The following is a 19320-nucleotide window of genomic DNA, read 5'->3' as shown; positions in this document are numbered from 1 at the left end:
GAGGCACCGTTCACAAACGGGCTCAAGGAGGAAGATACCATTCACAAATGGATTCGAGAAAAGAGGCACCGTTCACAAACGGGCTCAAGGAGAAGACAAGACCATTCACAAATGGACTCGAGAAATGAGGCACCGTTCACAAACGGGCTCAAGGAGGACGATACCATTCACAAATGGATTCGAGAAAAGAGGCACCATTCACAAACGGGCTCAAGGATAAGACAAGACCATTCACAAATGGACTCGAGAAATGAGGCACCATTCACAAACAGGCTCAAGGAGAAGACGAGACCATTCACAAATGGACTCAGAAAATGAGGCACCGTTCACAAACGGGCTCAAGGAGAAGATGAGACCATTCACAAATGGACTCAGAGAATGAGACACCTGTTCACAAACGGGTTCGAAGAGAAGACGAGACCATTCACAAATGGACTCGAGAAATGAGGCACCGTTCACAAACGGGCTCGAAGAATTTAGGGATTTTTTTATGAACTTGAATTTGACGTAGGAATGGATTTTTATTTTTATTTTTTAATTAAGGATTTGGATTTGATAAATTTTTTTATTTTTGGAAAATGAGGTACCGTCCGCAAACGGGCTCAAGGAGAAGATGAGACCATTCACAAATGGCCTCGAGAAAAGAGGCACCGTTCACAAACGGGCTCAAAGAGGACATGAGACCATTCACAAATGGACTCAGAGAATGAGAAACCTGTTCACAAACGGGTTCAAGGAGAAGACGAGACCATCCCCAAATGGCCTCGAGAAAAGAGGCACCGTTCACAAACGGGCTCAAAGAGGGCATGAGATTTTTCATGAACTTGAATTTGACGTAAGATTGGATTTGTTTGAATCGGGGATTGGTTTTGATGAATTTTTTATTTTTGGGAAATGAGGTACCGTCCGCAAACGGGCTCAAGGAGAAGACGAGACCATTCACAAACGGCCTCGAGAAATGAGGCACCTTTCACAGAAGGGCTCAAAGAGGACATGAGATTTTTCATGAACTTGAATTTGACGTAAGATTGGATTTGTTTGAATCGGGGATTGGATTTGATGAATTTTTATTTTTGGGAAATGAGGTACCGTCCGCAAACGGGCTCAAGGAGAAGACGAGACCATTCACAAATGGGCTCGAGAAATGAGGCACCGTTCACAAACGGGCTCGACGACACAAGATAGCTTTGATTGATGAATTCAACAATGAAAAATTTAGAGATTTTTATGAATTTGAATTTGACGTAGGATTGGATTTTTTGAATTGGGGATTGGATTTGATGAATTTTTGATTTTTTGAGAAATGAGGCACCGTCCACAAACGGGCTCAAGGAGGACATGAGACCATTCATAAATGAACTCAGAAAATGAGGCACCGTTCACAAATGGGCTCAAGGAGAAGACGAAACCATTCACAAATGGACTCGAGAGATGAGGCACCGTTCACAAACGGGCTCAAGGAGAAGACGAGGCCATTTGCAAATGGGCTCGAGAAAAGAGGTACCGTTCACAAACGGGCTCGAAGAATTTAGAGATTTTCCATGAACTTGAATTTGACGTAAGATTGGATTTGATGAATTTTTTATTTTTTTGAACTCAATGAAATCGGGGATATTATGGATCGTGCCCGACAAAGATGTTGGAAACTAGGACTTTGACGAATGATGAAACGGCAAACCTTTGGAACGAAGAACCATTACTAGCAAGAATGGATTAGGAACATTTTTATGAAACTTCAACAAGATTTTTCTCAAAGAGACTGCTGGTCTTGTCTTCTGGGGATTTTGATAACTGAAACCTTGAACAAGACATTTGAGATTGGTAATTTAGAACAACGACTCTCTTGGATATTAACATGGAAAAGCGGGATCTGCTTCTTGACAGGTGTTTAGATAAACATTTCTTGACCAGGATAACTAACCGGAAGGGAATTATGAATTTGAATGGTTCATCTTTCTGAGAAATTGGCTCAACCACCATTGCATCTGAGGTTCTTCCAAGCTTAAGGTGCCTTCCTGGGGTATGATCTTTTTACGGAAGCTGGGCTTTCTGATGTTTCTACTTCTGAATTTTTCTGAGCTGATCTTCTTTGAAATGAAGTTGTTTGACTAAATTCTCGAGCTCTTTCAGGTATAATTGCAGGGAGCTGCCTAGGCCTGGCCTCCTTCACCAAGACAGTTACATCATTTGGACATAGGAACGACAATTGACTCTTTCTAAAGAGAAAACTTAGATGAAAGGCACTACTCAAAGGATTGAGCAGCCCTGAAGGAGTGAACTTAGAATAATAAAGATTGACTGACTATACTGACAAACATAGTGATGCTTCTGACTTAGTTAATGTTTTGTTTGGTAAGTCTATCCTTTCAAGGAATAGTTTTTCAATTGGTAAACACCGGACTTCTTCCTCGAAACAGTAATGCCTCAAGAATTTAATTACGACCCCTAAGATTGCTTAGCTTCAATGCCCCCAGTTTTGAGGATATCACTTGAATTTGCTTGAACTTCAGTTGATCTTCAGTCTTGATACCGGCTGTTGCCTTCTTATACTGATTCTCTTACCGTGACCAAGTCACCTCTTCAGGGTTTTTAACTTGGCGGACCGCGCTAGCCTTAACTTTTGCCTGAACCACCTTTCTAGGTTTTCGATCCAGCAGGCTATCCCCTTAGCTTTTGCCTAAGCCGCCCTTTCGGGTTTTCAACTTAGCAGGGGAATGATCTTAAATTTTGCCTAGACCGCCCTTTCAGGTTTTCAGTCTAGCAGATCTTCAAACTCCGTTATTTTTCTTATTCATCATCATTTCATTTTTTTATTGTATCTCAGGACCTAGCTCATTAGTTCTGAACACCAGAAGGACTTTTATAGGTAGGATAGGGCTTTTCAAAGAATGGCTTAAGGCTCAACAAAGATTTCGACCGAACCTGTGAACAGGTCGCCTACATATCCCAAGGTAGGAATCAGGTCGTGTGTAGTTCAGGGCGAATGCCCCTAGTTTGAAGATAAATTGTTTGATTTTTTTTTTCCTTTTTTCTTTTCTTTCTGGAACAATTAACTTCTCTTCTTTTGGAACTTGTCCCTCTCTTTTTTTTTTTTGAAAGGATTGAATTTCTTTTCCTTTTTGAATCGACCGAACTCGGTTCAACCGAGTTGCCTACGTACCCCAGTATAGGGATCAGGTCTCGCGTAGTTCGGGAGAATGCCCCAAGTTTGATGGGTTTTCAAGAAAATTTGATTTAGGCTCGAAGGGTTTGCAAATCGGTATTCTTTTGACATTGGGTTTTGATTTTGGGATTTAATCGGCCAAAGGAGGCCTTTCGATGTTCAGATTGGGAATCGATCTAGGTTACTAGAGTCCCTCTGGTACTGATTATTTTTTTTTCTCTTTTGTTTTTTTTTTTTCGCGGAGTTTGACGGCATTTCCAGGTAAGAGATAATGGATCTTCTTCTTTCAAGATTCTAATACGTGCTTTTGACTTTCATAGAGCGAAACTTGTTCTTTGACATCCTCCATCTATGGATTCGTACTCTCGATATCTGATGATCACTTTTCATTGTTTGCTCTTGAACTTTTCATCTTGAATTTGTTGGCTTTATGAATTTGAGAACCAAGGTCATTGATTGGAAATATGAAAGTTGTTTCCACTCTATGCCCCTGTATAGCATATATCTTCTCACTTTCTTCATTTTCTTTGAGCTTTCCATCTATGTCTTGCCCCTGGTATCGGTTGTAGCTTTTCTAGACAATCTTCTTATTCTTGAAATAATTTTATCAATTCTTCACACTCTTTAGAGGGTAATGTATTTTCAATCGGCATTCACTGAATCAAAGTTTCAGTGCCAGTGTTTATCATTTCAATTTCATCTTTGAAAGGTTGGGATTGGCGCTCCTCCTCTCGTTCAAGTAATTGCTGTGACTCAAGTGGAGTTTCGTCAATTTTGTCCTCATTTGAGGAGGGAGTCTTATTTTAAGATCAGAAGCACACTTAAGAACAGACACAAGTGAACTTTTTGGAACTGACTGAAATTTTATTTAAAGAAAAGCTATTACATCAGACGACCTATCCTGAACATGCTCACGATTCACAACTCTAAATAAGAAAGAGAAACAGAAGATAACTTGCCTGGACTAGGCATTGACCTTTAACTGTAAGACCGGACTCAACAATTATACTGACCATGATGACTGACTCAACATAAAATAGTAAGTGACTAAAACTTTAACTGCTGCAACTGTTTGGCGTTGAAGGCTCGGCGAAGGCTGGTTCGTTCTGAACATCATCATGGCTGATACTTTCAATTTTGGACAATGATGACTGATTCGCATAGGGGAATGCCCCTAGCTCAAGGATTCTGAGAGTGAACTCTGAAGGACTTAGCAAAATAATCTTGAAAAGGTAGCCCCTAGAGGAGGAAGAGACCAGGGGTACAAGCAAGATTGGATTATCTGGACCAGGCATGATCAGATCATGAGAACGCATAATCGAAAGATTGTGAGATTCTGCATCTGCCAGTTAGGGGATGGCATGAAGATACGATCGAATCGTATGACAGAAGAACGAAAGACGCACGATCAAAAGATTAGATGAGATAGCATAAGATTGCTTTCAACGGATAGATCATGAATGACTAATCCTATGAGATCTTTGGAAATGATGGGATTTATATCCTAACTCAAAGGGAATTTTTTTTTTCACATTTTATCAGTGTTACCTGAAGGCATCAACCTTAATCCTAATCTATCGGAGTGGAGAGAGAATCTCGACTCATGACTTTGTTCGTGTATATAAGGACCGATCGTGACCATTGGAAGATGGACCACGGCCTAATCTAGACACCAATGGGTAAGATATCCTAAAGTAGGCTCACACATGTGATGCACATGTGTTCGTATACTACATGCATGTGTGGGTTAATCTAGGGGTAAGGCCAAGAGTTCCCTTAGCGCGAATCCATGTTCGATATACTGTACCAGTGTCCGGCGTATCAGTACGTGAACAATAGATCCGTTTACGCACCATAAAGGTACTAGGCTAAGGGTGGAATGCTTCTCTAGCACAGAGGCACCAGGTGATGAAATCCCAGTCAACCATGCTAGATAACACTCCGGGTTCCTAAAATAGGACGTGTGTGAATGTGAGATGCAAGGGTTTAGATGCAAGTGATGTAAGTGTGTGCAATAAGTTCGCGCAATCTATGATGCCTTCAGGTTTTGTTAAATTAAGTTCGAGTAAAATGTGATGAGAGAAAATAAAACAAGACAAACTAACAAGTATAGAGTTTTTATGAGCCAGTTAAATTAAATTCAAATGAATTATCTTTTGAAATTTTAATGAAGTTAGGTGGTCCCCAGCAGAGTCGCCAGACTGTGGTACCCGATCCCGCGAGAGGGGCGGGGCGCGAGCCGCCGCGCCTTCTCTCTTGGTCTCTCGTATCCACGCGATTGGCGTGTGTTTTTAATTGTTGATTGTAATTCGTCTTTTATGTGAACTTGGGATCACTAAGGCAATCCGAATTCCACACGAAAGAGACTGACAGAGTCGCCACCTAGATGTGGGATCTAGGACCCGTAATTAACCAGAAATCTAGACTCGCTACCTGGTTACGAGAATGGAAGGTATGGGGAGTTATCCACCACATGCACCATTCTTGCCCGATAATCGGTCTTCGATTCCAAAAGCTAACTCTTTTAAATTTATTTTAAATGGCTCATTCAACTCTATGTTAATGTGCGAACTAAGTGACATGCATCCTATGATCTAATTTCAATGTGAATCCTAAATGTGTATCTTGATTTATTAATTTGTCTGGATTCAATCTAAGTGAAAGTTCTCCTAAAATTCTAATTTCATGGAAAGTCCTAAGTGATTTGATTAAGCATTTACAAGAAAATTAATATACAAAACACCACAATTTGTTTGTGGTGCCGACTCGCGGGTGGTATGCCATCAGACATCCAAGCTGCCTACGTACCCAAGCCTCACTGGGATCAGAGTCGACGTAGTTCGGTGCACCTAAGCTAAGTTACATATGCCTAACTCAACTAAGACACCGACCTAGACGGGATTGACTGTTTCAACAGTTTTAAGAGAAGTTATTTAATTCAAGTTGAGGATTTTATTATCTTAGGATTTCATCGAAAATGCTATATGATTCTTATCTAAATGCAAGTTGTCCCTTAGACTAATGCAGGTTAGCCTACATCCTAGTTTACTAGGCTTGTCCTATGGAAAAGATCGGGTGACTAGTGTAACTAAACCTATGGCACGGTTGCTATACATAGCAAACGTCCGTGATGAGGCTGGACTCCTGACTCTAGGACTCCCTAAAACCTAGGACTCCCTAAAACTTAGGACACGACACGACACGACACCAGTGTTCCTAAATTGGGCTCTAAGGGTTCCTAAAGGAATTTTGAATCCACCGGCTCTTGGGAATCTCGAATTCTTTTGGGTTTGTGGAAACTTTTAGAGTTTTCTTGAAGCTTTTATTATCTGAAGGTATTTAGTGTGTTTGGTAGCTTTTAAAGTTGTTTATTTAGAAGGTTTTAGTTTCATTTGAAATTTTTAGTGGTCTTTTGGTTAATGGCTTTTAACGGATTTTTATCAGTGGATTTTAAATGGGTGAATTTTAGTTTTGTTAATTTTAGGTTGGATGTACTTTAGATTAATGTCTTTCGATTTTGGTTTGGAAAATGACGTTAACACAACCAAGTTTTGACAATTGCACAAATTCGACAAACCATTGACCATTAAAAGATCTGACAAATGCAGCCCACTAAAACTGTCGTAACTCTTTAACCGCTTGGCCAAATTCAACGTACAAACATGCGTTGGAAAGATCTTTTATAGGGCTACAACTTTGTAGTTCTCCATTGTTTGTAAATCTGTGATTTAGAGGTTCGAATTTGTGTTGCAAACAAAAGGACAGCAACATTAAACTGGAAATGCCTAAAGGTGTGCCGCAACCATTTTGGACTTAACTTTTTAACCGCTCGCTGTCTGATCTAGCACGAATACTCGTTGGAAACGGCACGAAAATATCTACTACTTTGTAGTTAACCATTTCCCACGATTCTGTTGTTTAGAGGTCGAAAAAATCTGTTTAAAGTCTAACAGCTAGCACTATGACGGGAATGATATTGGCACCCCCATGTTTTCTTTTGATAGTTCTTATTTTTTTAGTGATTAAAAGACGGTGAATATGAAAAATGGCTTGAATGTGCCTGAGATTAGATTCAAATGGGATGTTTGAAAAAGGGGTTGTTTTTATCTACTTGGCAAGGTGGGGTATGGATATTGGGTTCTTGAGATTGAGTGGGGGCTGTTGTTATCAAATTGGAGTGGGGGCTGTTGTTATCAATTGAAAGATGGAGGTTTTGTAAGCCAAATTAAATGGGTTTTGATAATTCATGTAAAATTCAAGTTTTCTTTCTTGTAAATGTTCAAAATTTTTAATGAATTGTTTTCCCAAAAGAAATCTAAATTCCCTAACAAGCCAATGATTTCAACATCCCATCGCAAATAGGTTCTAATGACCCTAACACATTAATTATATTTAGCATAAGTGAGAACATGACCAAGGCCAAACTAGTACAAAATTAAACATGACATCAACCAAAATATACGCAAAACAACACTCAATCCTACAAATATAGAAAAGAAAATAAAATTCCAAAAGACATACCTTTTTGTAGACGATATTCCATGCAAACTTATGGAGAAGAGGGATTTGGTCTAGAGAGAGGGCTTGAATTTTCTAAGAGAGGGGTTCTCTCCTCTTTTCTTTTTTTTCCTCCTTTTCTTTGGTGAGATGAGAGGGTATTTATAGGAGAATGGGATAGGAGGTTAGGTGAGGTTAGGTGAGGTTAGGTAAGGTTAGGTGAGGTTAGGTGATGTTAGGTGAGGTTAGGTGAGGTTAGGTGAGGTTTGGATGGTTATGATGGGAGGAGAGGTTAGGTGAGGTTAGGTGAGGTTTGAATGGTTAGGATGAGAGGAGAGGTTAGGTGGTTTTGGATGGTTAGACCCAGGTCATGATCTGCCATTGATCTAACGATTTACGGAAATCGGGTCTCGGAATGGAATCAGGGTCCGGGCTATGAAGTGACCCTAGCTTATTTTGTCCCGATTGATGATCCGTAAAGTCAGATCAAGATATTAATGACCTAAAACATATAAATCAATGATAGAGGGGGTTCTCACATGGATTTAACACACTAATTTATTTGTTGATTAAAACAAAACAAAATGGGGTGTCTACAAGAGGGTGGTGATAAAGACTGTCTACTCAGCCTGGAATCAGATGTCTGACGGGACCAGGTTGGTTTTGATATATGAGTTTTCTGGGAAGCTATGATTGCTCTATATCAGAATCCTGAAATAGAAGTAAAAACACTAGATTAAAATGAATGATAAATGAGATAAGATATTCAATCAAATAGTGACAAGAGAAACGGAAACACACTTTCATTAATGAAATTCAAATTGTAATTACAACAGATGAAAATACTAATCTCTAATCACAACTGGATAAACAGACTGACAATAATGGTAAATGAAGAAATCAAGATAACAAAACATGATAGAGATCCTCAAGGCTCCTCAATCCGAGCTCTCCTGTTGCGGGCACTTCCGGTATTTTTCCACGTCGGACTTAGATGCTAAAGAAAATCTCCTCTCCATATTTTTGTTTCCCCAAGCAGCCACAATGGATCTAATGAGATCAGGAGTGAGATCTTCACAAAGAGGAGGGACTATGATTCCGGGAGGACATGGAATTCCCGTAACCTGATGGAGAAATCGCATCGGTGCATAAAAAGAAGATTTCTCAATACCCATGAGGTAAACAAACGGATGTGGGTACGTGCTAGTGAAAACATGGAAGTATGAATGACTCACCCAACGAAACTGGCTCTCTTCTACATGCTGCAACCAATTGCGCCATTAATCAATGGACTGAGGTTGATTAGTGTGGACCCCGATCCGAGAGAGGCGGCGGGGGACGTGCCCCCACGCGCAGTCTCAGGATCATCCACGTGAATGCAGAGCTCTACCAAGGAACTCTCGAAAGAATGTGCCCCTCACAGCATGAGTGGCGATACAAAGATGAGATACCTCTCGATTCGGGGACTAACCTAGATTCAAGGCGTACCTTAAACAAAGAAGAGTCGTCATCCAAGGAAGTGGGCCTAGGATCCCATACTATGCTCTGTTGCAACGGATAACCAGAGATATAAAAGAAGGTTCGTGCCTGGTTACGAATTCGGAAGGTCTAAAGAGCACCTCATCCGCCCAAGTGCAAACACCTGGTCTCTTATGCCATTTACTTAATAATTTTGAAGAGTTTTGAGCGAAATTCATATGAAATGGGAACGAATATCTCCGAGAAGATGTCTATCTAATCATGCATGTCTCGGAGATGAATAATAAGCACACATAAAAGAAATGAAAGAAGTGTCGCCTAATAATAGCTAGGTTATGAGTGTCATACCTAATTGGTGTCTGAGTTATGGTGTGCAAATACATGCATGTTACAGCTAAAGGTATAGGATCTGTACATGAAAGTAAGAAAACACAGCAAAACACACAACACAATTCAATTCTATACATGACTGGACAAAATGAGTCCTAACTCTAATGCGACCTGACTCGGACCAAGATGGCCGTCCATCTCAGCTGCTCTACGTATCCCGGCCTCGGAAAGAATCGGAGTCAACGTAGTTCGATGCCCTATTCTAAACTACTATGCATAACCATCTAGAACCGCTATCCTAGACTCGATCTACTACACTCAACTGATTTTTTAAAGCTTTTTGTACGATTGCTTAAGTTTAGGTGAATTGTAATTTTCAGGACTCTCTATATGCCCTAACTAATGCAAGTTGATTAGCCTTAAGCTAATGCAGGTGGGCCTTATATCCTATGTGTAACTAGGCTGTGCATCCTAAAGAAAACCGTGGGCTGACTATATGCTTCCTAGTCTAGCCATCGGTTTGACTAAATGTCTAACCGATCAACTTGTGGCCTCCTAACTCTAGGGACACTCACACGACAGGACACACCATATCAACAAATCAGGACAGACTCCTAACTCTAAAACACTCTAAATAGCTAGGACAGACTCCTAACTCTAGGGTAAGATCTTTCTCAAAAAGGTTTTGAAGAATTTTTGTATTTTTGGAAAGGTTTGAAATGTTTATTTTTTTTAAAGGTTTGGCTGGACTAGGGATGTGGATCCCAAGCTGCACTACGTACCCTTTCAGGGATCAAGCCAACATAGTTCGGAACAGATTTCCTAACTACTCTTAAAAGACTCAGATTTTTGAGGATTTTTGGTTTTTAGATGTTTTTTGAATTTTTAAGTGTTTTTGAAATTTTTGAATGTTTTTGAGTTTTTGACACAAGAGGACAAATCCCTATCATCATAAGAGTAAGACAGACTCCCGATATCCTGCAAAGGTTGGACAGCATCCTATGCCTTGAGGGGGAAAAAGACAGAATCACTACTCTGCAAGGGTTGGACAGCATCCTATACCTTGCAAGAGTGGATAAAAACACATGACTTGACGAGAGGTTGGACTGAATCCTGACCCTTATGATGATAGGATTGACTTCTGAAAGAAGGATTGACTCTCTAGCTAAGGATAAACTCTAATGCTAATGGAAAGACTTTCTAAACTGATAACTATATGAGAGGGTGCTATCTAGACAAAGCGTGTCTTCTTAGAGAAAGGGGAGACAAGGCAAGGTGCTAATGAGACTAGGCAAGTCTCCGAAAAGAGAGGGGCTCCAAGGGCAATGATAAAGAGGGTTAGAGCAATTGCCAGACCAAGTTGGTCTTCAAATAGCAGGGGTGCAACTTGTGAAACTAAAGGTAGTCTCCTATGAGAGTGATTTTCTAAAGGGACAAAGCTTGTCTCAAAAAGGTTTGACTCTTCTATTGAGACATATCTTGTCTCCTTAAAGGGTGGGGCTCTAAACAAAACTTGTCTCCAAGGGAGGCATGCCTTATGAGACATAGTGTGTCTCCTAGTAGGGTTCTGGTTTCAAAGCTCTTATCTAAAAGACTGAGTTAGTCTTATAACCTAAAGAGGGGAGCATTATCCGGACTTAGTCAGTCCCCTAATAATGGGCTTGGGCTAACGCCTTCATCGCCCATCGCAAAGAAGGAAATTTCTAAAATTATTTCATACATTTATTAAAAGATTGGCGATATTAATATCTAAATAAAAAGACTTTGATATTGCAACAAAATTCAACAAGTAGAGCCAAAAGATAAATTATATGTATATAGGACATACGAATGAGGAAAATAATACAATCACTGTCCACATACCCGAACATGTCATATGCAGTGAGCAAACATCAAGAGTATTTCTTTGAAGAATTTAACAAGTGAGAGCGACACACAAGGCTAAGTACATATACAAGAGATTTAAATTCGAATTTGGGCAACAGATGTGCAATAGAGGTGCAATAGATGTGCAACAGAAGTGAAACAAATGTGCAACAGATAGGCAATGAAGAAAACAGATAAGCAACAAGTAGGCAATCAATGTAAATGAATTCAAATTTGGGCAACAGATGTGCAATAGATGTGCAACAGATGTGCAACAGAAGTGAGACAAATGTGCAACAGATAGGCAATGAAGAAAATAGATAAGCAACAAGTAGGCAATCAAGAGATTTAAATTCAAATTTGGGCAACAGATGTGCAATAGAGGTGCAACAGATGTGCAACAGAAAAAAAGAAAGTTCAATAGATAGGCGATGAGTGTAAATGAATGTCCCAAAAGAAAATCAAGACTTAAAAGAAATACTTTTATTGACATAATAAATAAACTGAACATAAAGACTTATGTTATGGAGAGAACCATCATGATGAACTGAACAAGTGTATGAACCGCGTAAATCAATAATATATATAAAAAAAACTGAACCAATGAAGGGCTGTTACCAGATATGATGTGATGCTAGTACTCCCAAACATGGTTGAACAACTCATTAAGCAATGTAAAAGAATAAAAATAGAGGATATAGGGGTTTCCTTTCTTTTTAACTATGAAACTATAATCATAATGGACAATTTCCAAAGCAGGACAATACTACAAAAAGATAACTTGCTATAAATATCTCTAAATAAAATAAAATAACAAAAACTACTGTAAATATTTTTATGATTCTCAAAAGTATTTTCTACTGAAAGAAATCTTGAAGTTTTAAATGTTCTCAAAGAGAAATCATAGCAGGCTCAATATTGTATAGATTCATACAAAACTATCAATATTGACATCTACCTGTAAACTCAATTCATTTGCCTACTCAACATGTTAAGCTTATGTACATTTGTTACTTGCGGCTGAAAAAAAAAAAAACTAGATGACTGACACCTTTAATGAGTGGTTCAAATTATCTTATTCCGTATAGAATAATATTATTTCAGCCTAAATAAGAGAGCGAACATAATTCTCTCATGAAATGAAACACTATATTAATAGTACTTATCATAAGAAACAGAAGAGAACAACAAATGTAACCTAAAAGATATTGATACACACATTCATGAACAATATCAGATTCTAGTGCAGAACCTCATGCCTTGAAGGCATCGGATCTAAACATATAAATCTATAACACCAGAACAAAAATTATATTAGAATGATTAGAGTAAAAAAAAAATCAGTGGATTTGGTATTAAGAACAAAGGCAACAATCTAAGCATAAGAAATGCATGTGAGGTAAATCAATGGCATTATCATATAAGGATATCTACTAATTAAACAGGGTAAACCTCAATGATTTGCTTTATTTTAAGCATCCCCCAACTGACGTTTGAAATATAACCATCCATCAAAATTGAGAGCTTCAATTTCCGTTGAAATTCAAACAGATCAAGTAACCTTTTATGACATAGATATACAACGAAAGCTTAAAAAAAAATTTAGAACAATTTATTCTCATTTTTCTTGTGTATCAACATAACAAAAACTCATTATGAAATTTTAATGAATGATTCATTTGAGTTCATAGAAAACAGAAACACTAATGTAAAATTCCTTCTTAGAAAAGAGCTCTACTAGTATTTGATTTCACCAGCTCTTTCTACTCCTTTAAATCCTATATAATTTAACCTTAGTGATTAAGCATTCAAAAACCAGGAAAACAACACTTAAGAACCTTAACTGAAACGAATCTTTATCATTCTGCCATCAAAATATTTTAAGATAATAAAAAAAAAATTATGAAAACATTGCAACTAAAAAAAATCAAATAGCATAAACTCTTACATTTTCCCAACCTGAATAAAATGAGAAATCCAAAAGCCAAAATCTGATTTCCAACCTCCAATAATTTGAAAATCTTATACCTCCAATAATTTGAAAATCTCATACTAAAGAAAGAATGCAAAACATGAAATCCAAATTAGATATGAATACTCATGAAGAAAGTAACACCTATAACTGGACTTTAACAAAATTCATTTCATATTTTTCCTTTATAAAAATCAGGGCACAGGAACAAAATAAAGTAAACCATAGAGGATATAATACAAAAGCTATAGATTAAAGGTGAAAGAAAATGTGAAAACTAAAATCTGCTCCATTGTTCAATATGTGACCAAACATTTTTTTTTAAAAATATTAGGCTCAGTACTAATCGATCAAGATTAAATCAAAAATTCTTATAAAGAGTATAAATACAAAGTTAATAATTTCTCAAGAACAAATATGACCACTAAATAAGACCGAGCTTCAAAAAGTAAATATTATAATAAAAATCACTTCATTTTTCCTTAGAAATCAAAGAGAAAATTATTATATGAAATTTATCCGATTCAAACAAGAAAAGTTATGTCAACAAAATTTAAGCACAAAGAATTCTATCAACAAAGAAAAATCACAATCTACTGACTACTACACCATATCTCATTTTGTGTATAAACCTAAGCTTATTTTGAATCATAAAATGAAGAAAAATCCCTCATACCTGAAGTATAGAAGAAAATTCAAAATAGCTTGCAGAGATGATTCAATTATCCTTCTGACCTGCGGCTCGAATCAACTTCTCTCTTCTCCTCCTCGAGAATTGAATCTTCTATGGAATTTCTACAGTATTGGATGTATAGACAAGCACGCCTCTTTTTTTTTCTTTTATAGATCAGAACTCTGATTTGCTATTCCTCTTTGATACTTGAAGAAAATTGTTGTACGGCCACTCCGATTGACGATCAATTACTTAGATCTCGATTGAAAACTATCAGGTTTTGATGAAAATGGAAAGATCTTGTAAAATCCGAAGTTTGACCGGAGTAAATGAAGAGGAATTGACAAGATCAGCATCAAAATGACCGGATCTAAGTAGATCTAAGGCATGAGATGAGGAGATGAGGGGATCTTGCAGAAGAAAACAATGATCTAAGGTTTCTAGTGGTATAATGGCTCGATTCTAAAAACAAATTGTTAGAGAACATCAGATCTAAGGTTTCTAGGATATGGATAGGTAAAACAGAATAGATCTCGAATTTTAGAAACCTTAGCTAGGGTTCAAAGGTGAAAAATGAAAAAGAGACTATAAGCTATGAGTAAGAATGAGGAAAATACCAGCCGGAGTAGATCAGAACTAGCCGGAGTTCGGTCGGAGAACTAGAAATGAAGATTAGGGTTTCTGAGATGGAAACAAAAGAGATCTGCAGATTCTATGGAAGATGAGGAAGAAAACGAGCGACATTTCTTGGCCGGAACTCCGACGATGTTGCCGGAGAAGATGATCGGAGTAGATCAGATTTACTCTCTCTCTCCCTCTCTCTCTCTCTCTCTCTCAGCAGAAATTTTTTTTTTTTTACGAGGATTAAATGGTTATTTATAGAAAACAAAAGGAGCAGATATCGGCACCACTAGTTGATGGGCGCGCGAGAATTTGATATGGCGCGCGCGAGAATTTGATATGGCGCGCCCGCAAATTTTGTCTTATTTGGCCCGGGCGCGCCCTCCACAAGATAAGTTCCCCCCCCTCAAGATTATTTCACCCCCCTTCTGAATTTATACTACAACAATTCCTGGGTTCGTTTGCTAGGCAAACGCACTCGGATTTTAGTGAAATTTTGCAGGGATCTTGGTGGGACCCTAAGCTAGCTTGGGATGAAATTTGGAGTTTTTAAACATTGGTTTGGTGGGGTTTTGCTCAAACAAGTGAGATTTAGGGCACGGTCAAAATGGGGCGTCTACAGATGCTCCTCTTTGGCAGAGCGTGCTTGTCGCGCGAATGTCAAAGCTGAACAGACAACACATTTTGACTGGCCCAAGAAAAAAAAAATCAAATTTTGATTTTTGTTTTTGAAATGATATTCACAAAGATAATACGGTGAAATAGCCTTTCATCGGACTCTGACTCTGCAAACGCTGGTGAGATAGCCTATCTCCAACTCATAACTCAACAATTGATATATGGGCGAGATAGCCTCTCTTGCAAAACATTAAATGATAGATTTGATTGTAAATGATCTTGAAATTTGGAGAGAAAAAAAAAAGGATTTGAATGCCGTGTAGAAACGGACTTGAATGCCGCGTGAAAACGGACTTGAATGATTTGGATGCCGTGTGAAAACGGTCTTTGAATACTTTGGATGCCATGTGAAAACGGTCTTTGAATGCCATGTGAAAATGGACTTGAAATGCCATGTAAAAATGGACTTGGATGATTTGGATGCCGTGTGAAAACGGACTTGAATATCTTGAATGCCGTGTGAAAACGGACTTGAATACCTTAAATGCCGTGTGAAAACGGACTTGAATACCTTGAATGCCGTGTGAAAACGGACTTGAATACCTTGAATGCCGTGTGAAAACGGACTTTGAATGCCGTGTGAAAACAGACTTGAATACCTTGAATGCCGTGTGAAAACGGACTTGAATACCTTAAATGCCGTGTGAAAACGACCTTGAATACCTTGAATGCCGTGTGAAAACAGACTTTGAATGCCGTGTGAAAACGGACTTTGAATGCCGTGTGAAAACAGACTTGAATACCTTGAATGCCGTGTGAAAACGGACTTGAATACCTTGAATGCCGTGTGAAAACGGACTTGAAAACTTTGAATGCCGTGTGAAAACGGACTTTGAATGCCGTGTGAAAACGGACTACTCCTAGTAAGGTCAAAGGAGCAACATAGGAGTCTCTGTGAATAACATGACGTGCGAAGACCATAAAGATTAAAGCGCTACGTCGACAATCCTAAAAATGGGAATTGGTAGGATCGACGTTTTTGGAAAAAAAGCTTAATCAGGTCTTGAACTTTCACGCACGTATCCGTTAGACACGGCAGAGCATCCACAGTTTCATTTTTGAATAGTTTACAAAAGAGGTCATGGGAGGATTCGATTCTTGAAGGTTTGATCCAGAGTCCCTCAGACGGGAGCTCTAGCAGAGTACACCAGTCCTCAAATATGGGACCATGTTCAAAAGAGCCAAATCGGAAGACATGAAGAACAGGATCCCAAAGTCCCGCAACTGCTTGAAGAAACTTCCAATTTATATCACGACTGTTTAGATGAGTGAATGAATTGATGAAATGATCAGCTATATTTCTCTGTGAATGCTCAGACAGAAGAACTTTAATAGTATCGGCTATCCAGTTGTCCAACAAAATGTTCACCATGATTTAACCTAATCACAAAAATAGGACAGGATAATGAGAAAATGAAGATAACTTGGAACAAATAAAAAATAGGGATAAACTTAACAATCAATCATAGGAAGGATACAATTGACGACGCCGAATATTTCATTGATGATCAAAGATGATCAGAAACTCAGATAAGAGACCACGATCACAAAATGACAAAAGTAGATCATAGATCGGGTCTAAATCTGGAAGATAGATGCCAAAACTGTATGATCAAGGAGATAAATAATAATAGATCAAGACCATAGAGACAGCGGACAAGCTATCGGTCATATCTTAAGACAAAACAAATAATTCAGCAAGAATCCAACCTAATACATCTATGGCACAACAACAGAATGAATAAATCAGGTTTGAATTTGGAAGATAAATATATAGGTAGAATTCATCACGGGATCAAGGAATAAACCATGGCTATGAGTGTGACAAGTAAAGGCCACTAACCAGGTTTAAATCTGAGGGATGAATAGACATGACTGATTGATTCAAGCCAGGAATCTCTACTAGAAAGTAGGTCCTGATCTTATAATCAAGAGATATATGGACAAAATCTCAATGAATACAGCAAAAGATAGGCCACGACCATGAGAGGGGCAAGTGAAAGTCACTGGTTGGGTCTAGATCTGAAAAATTGACTGATATAATTGATTAGATTAGACAAGAAAACCTTACTAAATAGTAGGCCCCAATCTGATAATCAATATATAGATATATACATATATATCCTAATCAGGGGCACCAGCCCTAAATATAATCCCGCAGAGTCAAGAGACTCAACTCAAGACAGACATGTGAGTACACTAGGACTGCGTTGTAGCCACATAAGGTGAGCGACAATAATCTATGGATAGGACATGGCTCCTAAATCTAAACTCCAACATGTGTAAGCAACACATGTTCATCCTTATATGAATGCAATATATATAAGCACATGTAAATAAGAGTAAATGTCTCAATTCGAGGACTAGCCCGGATTCGAGACGTACCTTAAACGAATAAGAGTAGCCATCCAAGGAAGTAGGCCTTGGATCCCATACTATGCCCTATTGCAATGGATAACCAGAGATATAAAAGAAGGTTCGTGCCTGGTTACGAATTTGAAAGGTCCGAAGAGCACCTCATCCGCCCAAGTGCAAACACCTGGTCTCTTATGCCATTTACTTATTGATTTTGAAGAGTTTTGGGTGAAAGTCATGTGGAATGGGAACATATATCTCCGAGAAGACGTCTACCTAAACATACATGTCTCGAAGACGAATAATAAGCACACACAAAATAAACGAAAGAAGTGTCACCTAAGAGAGCTAGGTTATGAGTGTCATGCCTAATTAGTGTCTAAGTTCTGATGGGCAAAAACATGCATGCTACAGCTAAAGGTATAAGATCTGTACATGAAAGTAAGAAAACACGTCAAAGCACAGAATACAACTAGATTCCACACATAACTCGACACGACAAACCCTAAACTCTAATGTGATAATTTACTCGGACCAAGATGGCCATCCATCTCGACTGCTCTACATATCCCGGCCTCGGGAAGATTCAGAATCAACGTAGTTCGATGACCTATTCTAAACTACGATGCCTAACCATCTAAGACCGCTATTCTAGACTCGATCAACTAGACCTGATTAGTTTTTAAAGCTTCTTGTACAATTAATTAAGTTCAAGTGAATTGTAATTTTTATGACTCCCTATAGACCCTAACTAATGCAAGTTGGTTAGCCTTAAGCTAATGCAGGTCGTTCCTATATCCTATGTGTAACTAGGCTGTGCGTACTAAGAAAAATCATGGGCTAACTAAATATTTCCTAGTCTGGCTATTGGTTCGACTAAATGTCTAACCGACTACGACTCGAGGCCTCCTAACTCTAGGGACACTCACATCACAAGACACGTCATATCAACACAATCAGGGCAAACTCCTAACTCTAAAACACCCCAAATATCAAGGACAAACTCCTAACTCTAAGGGAAGATCTTTTTTGAAAAGATTTTGAACAATTTCTATATTCTTAGAAGGTTTGAAATGTTTATTTTTAAAGATTTGGCTGGACTTGGGATATAGATCCCAAGCTACACTACGTACCCTGTGGAAAGGGATCAAGCCAATGTAGTTCGGAACAGATTTTCCTAACTACTCCTAATGACTCAAAATTGTTGAGATTTTTAGTTTTTCAGATATTTTTGATGTTTTTGACTCAAGAGGACAAAATCCTATCATCATAAGGGTAGGATAGGCTCCTGATATCCCGCAAAGGTTGGACAGCATCCTATGCTTTGCAGGGAGGACTGGATGGAATCACATTTCTGCAAGGGTTGGACAGCATCTTATACCTTGCAAGAGTAGATAAAATCACATGACTTGATGAGAGGTTGGACAAAATCCTAACCCCTATGATGATAGGACAGACTCTTGAAAGACTGACTCTCTAACTAAGGACAGACTCCTAGCTAAGGACGGACTCATTACAAAAGGACTGAATCCTAGTGCACAACCCTAAAAGGGGAGTGCAAGTGAGACTAGGCTAGTCTCCTAAAAGAAGAGGAGATAAAGAAGGGTGCTAGTGAGACTTGGCAAGTCTCCTAGACACAGAAGTGCTCCAAGTATCCTTATCATTACCCCTTGCAATGAGGAAAGA

Source organism: Tasmannia lanceolata, unplaced genomic scaffold (genome assembly GCF_043159265.1).
Source record: "Tasmannia lanceolata isolate RefF3 unplaced genomic scaffold, GAP_Taslan_0.1 ptg000023l, whole genome shotgun sequence".
Taxonomy (NCBI): domain Eukaryota; kingdom Viridiplantae; phylum Streptophyta; class Magnoliopsida; order Canellales; family Winteraceae; genus Tasmannia; species Tasmannia lanceolata.
The sequence above is the reverse complement of the archived record's forward strand: the minus strand, read 5'-3'. Positions refer to the sequence as shown.